This window comes from Oncorhynchus gorbuscha, unplaced genomic scaffold, assembly GCF_021184085.1.
Source record: "Oncorhynchus gorbuscha isolate QuinsamMale2020 ecotype Even-year unplaced genomic scaffold, OgorEven_v1.0 Un_scaffold_12043, whole genome shotgun sequence".
NCBI lineage: Eukaryota > Metazoa > Chordata > Actinopteri > Salmoniformes > Salmonidae > Oncorhynchus > Oncorhynchus gorbuscha.
Window position 1 is genome coordinate 1 of NW_025754479.1, and position 9,070 is coordinate 9,070.

Sequence of the window (9,070 nt, forward strand, 5' to 3'; positions counted from 1 at the left end):
TCCCCAGGCGAAACCCACTGAGCTAACGAACCTGCAAAGCCGAACAAATTAACGTGTTGTGGAACCCGCGCCGTGTGCTTTTTTTTTATCACATTCTTCACTCACTCGGTTTGACACAAAACCTTTTCCAAACGTCATAATACCTTGAATGGTTTGTTATCTAACATGTCATGACGTTATTTCGATATTAGACCGTTTAAAAGTGATATTACATACCTGTAGCGATAAAGAAAAAAGGACAGCACAGCTCAATTCTAAAGAATTGTGTGCGTCTACCGGAACTTCCTGGTCCCCCACTACCACAGTGCAACAGCGACATCTATTGGACTGATGGACTAACTACTGCTAAAGAATGTAGAATATAAGTGATATTGATTAGCTAGACAAAAAAGAGGTTTAAAACTAGCGGTGCCTGTTTCGTGTCTACGTTTTTCAACTCATTACATATGCATTGTAGATGATTGGAAGGCCAAGAAGATCATCAAGAACCTCAGCCACCAGAGACACGGCCTGTTCACCCTGTTACCATCTATCAGGCGGAGACAGTGCAGGTGCATCAAAGCCGGTACCAAGAGAATGAAACCACTTCTATCTCCAGGCCATAAGACTGTTAAAAAGTCATCACTGATTTGATTTAGAGAATATTGGTGACGTGCGACTTGTCCCAATGTGTGACATGTACTGAGTAGATAAATACAGATATATTATTTTTGAATAAAACGTGATAAACACATGTACTTTTGTTTATTGATGTACAGATTATGTAGTAAAAAAGGTCCCCCCCCAAACTAATGGTAATAACTGATAATCCCACCATCTCTATCTGATACATGCAGTGTCTGCTTGCTCATTACCACAGAAAACTGCAGACGGAAAAGGCAATTGCAACCTCTTTTGCAATAAAGGAATTGAGACCAAAAGCTTGAGAAGTTTAAGAGAGTGTTTAATACCAAGGATACAGTCAGCTGAGTGCATGCATTTAGAAAGCTCACAACACATGTTATACTCTTCCCTTATGGGCGTCACCTCCCCAGCTATACATTTATACTGATAACACTCTTATCCCTTGCCTGCTAGCTAGCCAACTACTATTAACAGTCACATCAAACCATGCAGCTAGAATAACAGGAAAGTAACTACTTTTAATTTCCTTTGACCTGGTTTTAAATGGACATTTCTTTGTATATATCCATAATGATTTTGCGGATTCATAATTTCAACTGGCTGAGACAAGATGTCAGTCTTGTCCTGACACGTTAATTCTCAATAGGATAGTGCATATTGAATTTCAATAATGAAACGATGTTGCAAATGTTGAGAGAAAGACAGCAACGTTTGTACAACACCCCCCATTGATGCAAACAAAAATGTTAGGCTAGAAGCAAGGGGAAATAATGTCTAGATGCCTTTTACAGTGGAGATCAAGTTAATGAATTGGCTGGCTGGCTGGGCTGATGGGCCAGTGGATGAGCAGGGATCTGTCAGACAGAACAGAAAACAAGATTCCCATTTTTGCATCATCTGTGCTAAACAGTGTTTTTTGAAAGGCTTAGAACACGTCTCAACCAATCACAAAGCTTGTTTTGACCAACCCGTTGTAGAATATTTTTGAACAATAGCCTGTATAGAAATCAAAAGGTCTTGGGTGCTGCAGTATGCCTCATTCATTATCATGCACTGTTCTGAAATAAAAAAATATATTCGGTGTTCTGGGAATCCACAACCTTTGACATGTGACGCTTACAAAAAGAAGAACTGTTTGTAAAACTGCGTATCTAAGGCTCTGGTCTGTTCTAGGAGTGAGGGTAAACAATAGGCATGTTCTCTGCTGTCCACTTTATATTTCATTATTATTATGGAAAGAGGGGAGAGTCACTTGTTTTTCCTCAAGCATTCAGGGAGGGTCTGATGAACATTTAGCGCAGATGATGTTGGGAAGTATTTACCACAGTCAGAGCAAGAGTAAGGCTTCTCTCCTGTATGTAAACGTTGGTGTATTTTGAGATGCTCCGTTGAGAAAAACTCTTCCCGCAGTCAGAGCAGGAAAAATGCTTTTCTCCTGTATGTACACGTTCATGTGCTTAAAAAAAAGTATATATTTTTTAAATTTTACCCCCTTTTTCTCCACAATTTCGTAGTATCCAAATGTTTAGTAGTTACTATCTGGTCTCATCGCTACAACTGCGGTACGGTCTTGGGAGAGACCTCCCGATCATGGCCGGCTGCGACAGAGCCTGGTCTCGAACCCAGAGTCTCTACCTTAGACCACTGCACCACCCGGCTTCTCTCCTGTGTGTGTTCTGTTCTCTGGTGAACTGTTAGGTCAGATGATGTTATTACGCATTTTCCACAGTCAGAGCAAGAGTAAGGCTTCTCTCGTGTGTTTTTTGGGGTGTATTTTTAGCTTTGAAAGACTTGGGAAAATCTCTTTACAATGTGGGAAGTGGTGAGACCTCTTAGGTCTGTGATCTGTTCTTCCAACCAATCAATTGGTTTAAATTTTTAAACATGCGTTTGATGCGATTGTGCTCAGACAAAACAAAATTACTAGCACATGTTGTCTCTCTCTCTTCCCTGCTGCAGCGACCACCACAGAACATCACGCTGTCCATCGTCCTGAAGCTGCAACATAATCACAGCCATTTCTGACTGAAAAGTTCTGTTGCTAAAAAGTTTATCGATAGCCTAGCATAGCATTTTGTCCAGCTAGCAGCAGGTAAATTGGTCACGGAAATCAGAAAAACAATCAAATTAAATCGTTTACCTTTGATGAGCTTCGGATGTTTTCACTCACGAGACTCCCAGTTAGATATCCAATGTTCATTTTTTCCAAAAATATTATCCGTTTGTTCTTCACGTTTCGCTGAGAAATCGCCAGAAATTGCAGTCACGAAAACACCTGTCATGCAGGTGAAAGAGGACCCAAAAGCGACTTAACAGAAACAGAGTTTATTTTAGTCCAAACAGGGAATAACAGAAATCCTCTAGTCTGTAGAGGGGAATAACTGGAGAAGCGGCCACAGACTGCAGGTCGCTTCGGGTAGGCGCAGGCCGTAGTAGACAGAGACACCTGCTCACACGCAGCATCTGATGAAGGCAAAAAACACGACAGGACAGGGCGATACACAATCACAGCAAAAACACGACAGGACAGGGCGAAACGCAATCACAGCATGGTGAATACTAAACAAGGAACCGACGGGACAGGAACGGAACACAAAGGAATAAATAGGGACTCTAATCAGGGGAAAGGATCGGGAACAGGTGGAAGACTAAATGATGATTAGGGGAATAGGAACAGCTGGGAGCAGGAACGGAACGATAGAGAGAAGAGAGAGCGAGAGAGTGAGAGGGGAGGGGGAGAGAGAGGGATAGAAAGAGGGAAAGAACCCAATAAGACCAGCAGAGGGAAACGAACAGAATGGGGAGCACAGGGACAAGACATGATAATAAATGACAAACATGACAGTACCCCCACTCACCGAGCGCCTCCTGGCGCACTCGAGGAGGAATCCTGGCGGCAACGGAGGAAATCATCGATGAGAGTGAACGGTCCAGCACGTCCCGAGACGGAACCCAACTCCTCTCCTCAGGACCGTAACCCTCCCAATCCACTAAGTATTGGTGACCCCGTCCCGAGAACGCATGTCCATGATCTTATGTACCTTGTAAATAGGTGCGCTCTCGACAAGGACGGGGAGGGGGAGGGAAGACGAACGGGGTGCGAAGAAAGGGCTTAACACAGGAGACATGGAAGACAGGATGGACGCGACGAAGATGTCGCGGAAGAAGCAATCGCACAGCGACAGGATTGACGACCTGGGAGACACGGAACGGACCAATGAACCGCTGGGAGTCAACTTACGAGAAGCTGTCGTAAGAGGAAGGTTGCAGTGGAAAGCCACACTCTCTGGCCGCAACAATACCTTGGACTCTTAATCCTGCGTTTATTGGCGGCTCACCGTCTGTGCCCTGTAACGGCAAAGTGCAGACCTCACCCTCCTCTCCAGGTGCGCTCAACGTTGGACAAACGCTGAGCGGAGGGAACGCTGACTCGGCAAGCTGGGATGAGAACAGAGGAGGCTGGTAACCCAGACTACTCTGAAACGGAGATAACCCGGTAGCAGACGAAGGAAGCGAATTGTGAGCGTATTCTGCCCAGGGGAGCTGTTCTGCCCAAGACGCAGGGTTTCTGAAAGAAAGGCTGCGTAGTATGCGACCAATCGTCTGATTGGCCCCTCTGCTTGACCGTTAGACTGGGGATGAAACCCGGAAGAGAGACTGACGGACGCACCAATCAAACGACAGAACTCCCTCCAAAACTGTGACGTGAATTGCGGGCCTCTGTCTGAAACGGCGTCTAACGGGAGGCCATGAATTCTGAATACATTCTCAATAATGATTTGTGCCGTCTCCTTAGCGGAAGGAAGTTTAGCGAGGGGAATGAAATGTGCCGCCTTAGAGAACCTATCGACAACCGTCAGAATCACAGTCTTCCCCGCAGACAAAGGCAGACCGGTAATGAAGTCTAAGGCAATGTGAGACCATGGTCGAGAAGGAATGGGAGCGGTCTGAGACGACCGGGCAGGAGGAGAGTTACCCGACTTAGTCTGCGCGCAGTCCGAACAAGCAGCCACGAAACGGCGCGTGTCACGCTCCTGAGTCGGCCACCAAAAGCGCTGGCGAATAGACGCAAGAGTGCCTCGAACACCAGGATGACCAGCTAACTTGGCAGAGTGAGCCCACTGAAGAACAGCCAGACGAGTGGAAACAGGAACGAAAAGGAGGTTACTAGGACAAGCGCGCGGCGACGCAGTGTGCGTGAGTGCTTGCTTAACCTGTCTTTCAATTCCCAGACTGTTAACCCGACAACACGCCCATAAGGAAGAATCCCCTCGGGATCAGTAGAAGCCACAGAAGAACTAAACAGACGGGATAAGGCATCAGGCTTGGTGTTCTGCTACCCGGACGGTAAGAAATCACAAACTCAAACGAGCGAAAAACAACGCCCAACGAGCTTGACGGGCATTAAGTCGTTTGGCAGAACGGATGTACTCAAGGTTCTTATGGTCTGTCCAAACGATAAAAGGAACGGTCGCCCCTCCAACCACTGTCGCCATTCGCCTAGGGCTAAGCGGATGGCGAGCAGTTCACGGTTACCCACATCATAGTTGCGCTCAGATGGCGACAGGCGATGAGAAAAATAAGCGCAAGGATGAACCTTATCGTCAGACTGGAAGCGCTGGGATAGAATGGCTCCCACGCCTACCTCTGAAGCGTCAACCTCGACAATGAATTGTCTAGTGACGTCAGGAGTAACGAGGATAGGAGCGGACGTAAAACGTTCTTTTAGAAGATCAAAAGCTCCCTGGGCGGAACCGGACCACTTAAAACACGTCTTGACAGAAGTAAGAGCTGTGAGAGGGGCAGCAACTTGACCGAAATTACGAATGAAACGCCGATAGAAATTAGCGAAACCTAAAAGCGCTGCAACTCGACACGTGATCTTGAACGGGCCAATCACTGACAGCTTGGACCTTAGCGGAATCCATCTGAATGCCTTCAGCGGAAATAACGGAACCGAGAAAAGTAACGGAGGAGACATGAAAAGAGCACTTCTCAGCCTTTACGTAGAGACAATTCTCTAAAAGGCGCTGTAGAACACGTCGAACGTGCTGAACATGAATCTCAGTGACGGAGAAAAAATCAGGATATCGTCAAGATAGACAAAAACAAAATGTTCAGCATGTCTCTCAGAACATCATTAACTAATGCCTGAAAAACAGCTGGCGCATTGGCGAGACCGAACGGCAGAACCCGGTACTCAAAATGCCCTAACGGAGTGTTAAATAAGTTTCCACTCGTCCCCCCTCTGATGCGCACGAGATGGTAAGCGTTACGAAGGTCCAACTTAGTAGCACCTGGCTCCCTGCAGAATCTCGAAGGCTGATGACATAAGGGGGAAGCGGATAACGATTCTTAACCGTTATGTCATTCAGCCCTCGATAATCCACGCAGGGCGCAGAGTACCGTCCTTCTTCTTAACAAAAAAGAACCCCGCCCCGGCCGGAGAAGAAGAAGGCACTATGGTACCGGCGTCAAAGACACAGACAAATAATCCTCAGGAGAGCTTACGTTCGGGAGCCGACAGAGAGTATAGTCTACCTCGAGGAGGAGTGGTCCCCGGAAGGAGATCAATACTACAATCATACGACCGGTGAGGAGGAAGGGAGTTGGCTCGGGACCGACTGGAAGACCGTGCGCAGATCATGATATTCCTCCGGCACTCCTGTCAAATCGCCAGGTTCCTCCTGAGAAGTAGGGACAGAAGAAACGGGAGGGATGGCAGACATTAAACACTTCACATGACAAGAAACGTTCCAGGATAGGATAGAATTACTAGACCAATTAATAGAAGGATTATGACATACTAGCCAGGGATGACCCAAAACAACAGGTGTAAACGGTGAACGGAAAATCAAAAAAGAAATAGTCTCACTGTGGTTACCAGATACTGTGAGGGTTAAAGGTAGTGTCTCAAATCTGATACTGGGAAGATGACTACCATCTAAGGCGAACATGGGCGTAGGCTTCTCTAACTCTCTGAAAGGAATGTCATGTTCCGAACCCATGCTTCGTCCATGAAACAACCCTCAGCCCCAGAGTCTATCAAGGCACTACATGTAGCACCCGAACCGGTCCAGCGTAGGTGGACCGACAAAGTAGTACAGGACTTTGATGGAGAGACTTGAGTAGTTGCGCTCACCTGTAGCCTCCGCTACAGATGACTCTGGCTTTACTGGACATGAATTAACAAAATGTCCAGCAACCTGCAATAGAGGCACAGGCGGTTGGTGATCCTCCGTTCCCTCTCCTTATTCGAGATGCGAATCCCCTCCCAGCTGCATGGGCTCAGTCTCAAAGCCAGAGGAGGGAGATGGTTGCGATAAGAGCAGGGAAACACCGTTGATGTGAGCTCTCTTCCACGAGCCCGTGACGAAGATCTACCCGTCGTTCTATGCGGATGGCGAGAGCAATCAAAGAGTCCACATCTGAAGGAACCTCCCGGGAGAGAATCTCATCCTTAACCACTGCGTGGAGTCCCTCCAGAAAACGAGCGAGCAGCGCCGGCTCGTTCCACTCACTAGAGGCAGCAAGAGTGCGAAACTCAATAGAATAATCCGTTATGGACCGTTCACCTTGGCATAAGGAAGCCAGGGCCCTAGAAGCCTCCCCACCAAAAACTGAACGGTCAAAAACCCGAATCATCTCCTCTTTAAAGTTCTGGAATTTGTTAGAGCAATCAGCCCCTTGCCTCCCAGATAGCTGTGCCCCATTCTCGAGCCCGGCCAGTAAGGAGTGAAATGACGTAAGCAACCCGAGCTCTCTCTAGAGTATGTGTTGGGTTGGAGAGAGAACACAATCTCACACTGCGTGAGAAAGGAGCGGCACTCAGTGGGCTGCCCGGAGTAGCAAGGTGGGTTCTTAACCCTAGGTTCTGGAGGCTCGGCAGGCCAGGAAGTAACAGGTGGCACGAGACGTAGACTCTGGAACTGTCCAGAGAGGTCGGAAACCTGAGCGGCCAGGTTCTCCACGGCATGGCGAGCAGCAGACAATTCCTGCTCGTGTCTGCCGAGCATGGCTCCTTGGATCTCGACGGTAGTGTAACGAGCGTCTGAAGTCGCTGGGTCCATTCCTTGGTCGGTTCCTTCTGTCATGCAGGTGAAAGAGGACCCAAAAGCGACTTAACAGAAACAGAGTTTATTTTAGTCCAAACAGGGAATAACAGAAATCCTCTAGTCTGTAGAGGGGAATAACTGGAGAAGCGGCCACAGACTGCAGGTAGCTGCCGGGTAGGCGCAGGCCGTAGTAGACAGAGACACCTGCTCACACGCAGCATCTGATGAAGGCAAAAACACGACAGGACAGGGCGATACACAATCACAGCAAAAACACGACAGGACAGGGCGAAACGCAATCACAGCATGGTGAATACTAAACAAGGAACCGACGGGACAGGAACGGAACACAAAGGAATAAATAGGGACTCTAATCAGGGGAAAGGATCGGGAACAGGTGTGGGAAGACTAAATGATGATTAGGGGAATAGAACAGCTGGGAGCAGGAAACGGAACGATAGAGAGAAGAGAGAGCGAGAGAGTGAGAGGGGGAGGGGGAGAGAGAGGGATAGAAAGAGGGAAAGAACCCAATAAGACCAGCAGAGGGAAACGAACAGAATGGGGAGCACAGGGACAAGACATGATAATAAATGACAAACATGACAACACCAAAAAAATATTCAAAATTAGCTCCATAATATCGACAGAAACATGGCAAACGTTGTTTATAATCAATCCTCAAGGTGTTTTTCAGATATCTATTGGATAATATATCCACCTGGACAATTAGTTTTTCAGTATGACCGATTGGAATAATGGCTACCTCTGTATTTTAGGCAAGAATCACTCTGGGAGCCATCAGGTGACCAGTTGCGCAATGCAGCCGCTTCCGGGTATTCTTCAACATAAATGCGTAAAATCACGTCACAATGCTGTAGGCACCTTGGGGAATACGGAGAAAAAGTAATCTGGTTCATAGCCCATTCACTGCTCAATAGGGACGCATTGGAACGCAGAGCTTTCAAAATATGAGTCACTTCCGGATTGGATTTTTCACAGGCTGCAATATCAGTTCTGTTATACTCACAGATAATATTTTTACAGTTTTGGAAACTTTAGTGTTTTCTATCCTAAGCATTCAATTATATGCATATTCTAGCATGTTGTCCTGAAAAAATATCCTGTTTACTACGGGAACGTTATTTAAAAAAAAATGAAAATGCTGCCCCCTAGTCACAAAAGGCAGCTTCTACCCCCAAGCCATAAGTTTGCTGAACAATTCATCAAATGGCCACCTGGACCATTTGCGTTGTATTTGAATGTGATTGCTTTTATCAAATATGTTTATTTTGTTATTGTGTGCTGAAATTATTATATTGTTTTGTACACATACAGTACCAGTCAAAAGTTTGGACACACTTCCTCAATCAAGGGTTTTACTTTATTTGTAC

The 9,070-nt window shown here is 46.7% G+C and overlaps 1 long non-coding RNA gene across 1 annotated transcript; it reads right to left on the reverse strand.

The window, feature by feature from the left end:
• Window positions 1-926: 926 nt before the first annotated feature.
• On the reverse strand, window positions 927-2,812 carry LOC124030486. Its single transcript, XR_006837975.1, has 2 exons — window positions 2,765-2,812; window positions 927-1,478 (listed from the first exon to the last, which is right to left on the reverse strand). It is a non-coding gene; the product is annotated as an uncharacterized LOC124030486 (long non-coding RNA).
• Window positions 2,813-9,070: the final 6,258 nt, after the last annotated feature.